Here is a 1,183-nt window from a genome sequence, read left to right as displayed (position 1 = left end):
CTGGCTGCTAGGATCCAGGACATGAACCATGAAATCAAACTGAACCAACAGACTCAACGAAAACAAATAATGAGCTGAACTGAATATAAACAGAAAAAACAGGTGAGAGGAATAAATTATAATTGAGGCAGGGAGGGAAAACCGACAGGTGAAAGGAATGACTAATTAAGGGAGAGCAAACAGGCCAGATCATGACACAACGATGCTGACCGGCTGCCCTGCCCCTGCTAAAGAATAGTATCCTCAAAACATGCGAATGTTTGCTACCTGTAGCTTTTTGCACGTAAAACATAAAATATATATTTGGCAACTTCTGACCAGAGCACCTGGATCGACATTCAGATTATCTAAACTGAATTAAAAATGTCTTTTTTTCTAACTCTAAAGGGAAAAGAGAGGATATAGTAACTAATGCTCACATTAGGGTAAAGATAGATGGTGAAGGCTGTATGCGTGAAGGAAAGGTCTCCTGCAGCGAACCTGTATTAAAGAGGATCTGAAGGAGCCCATTAAGGAGGACACCCTTGAAGACAATCCTCAAGGATTTTCACTATGTTCATTACATGAAGCATCTGTAGTTGCACAATAAGCTCTAGAGACTCCTTCTTTACAAGTTTAATGATGTTATTGAGGTCACAAGCTCTGATAATGCTACACTAATAAAAGGCATTGTCTTAAATCTTTCACAGTTTGACAAATAGCCGTCCAGCCAATGGGTTCCAGCTGTGTCCTGTTGGAGTTTCTCACTTGATAAGTTGAGGTGAAATCAGTTTAAATGACCTTCAGAGGGCTGCCTGTTTTATCCAGATGACAGTGGGTTTGTTGGGGCAGGTGTTTGATGGCATCTTTAGCTCATACTCCAAGACAAAACAGGCATCTTTTCAGGTCTGCAGTGGATCTGAACCAAATAGACCCATATATTTAAACATCCATCATTTCTAGATAAAAGTAAAATGGATAAAACTCAGTTTTGTGTTCTGGGGCGTAAATAAAATATCATTGCCATTACTTACCTACTAGTATCAATAAACATTCTACATAAAATTGATATTTACAAGCACCTATATCTACATAAATTGATTATTTGCTAAGTTTTTATTAAAAAATGTTATTTATCTTTGATTTCAATGAAGACTCTTAGATGACTTGCAGAGACACATGATTTTCTCTTTACCCCATATAA

The sequence above is a fragment of the Cyprinodon variegatus genome, unplaced genomic scaffold (assembly GCF_000732505.1).
Source record: "Cyprinodon variegatus isolate N-32 unplaced genomic scaffold, C_variegatus-1.0 Scaffold361, whole genome shotgun sequence".
Taxonomy (NCBI): Eukaryota; Metazoa; Chordata; class Actinopteri; order Cyprinodontiformes; family Cyprinodontidae; genus Cyprinodon; species Cyprinodon variegatus.
The sequence above is the reverse complement of the archived record's forward strand: the minus strand, read 5'-3'. Positions refer to the sequence as shown.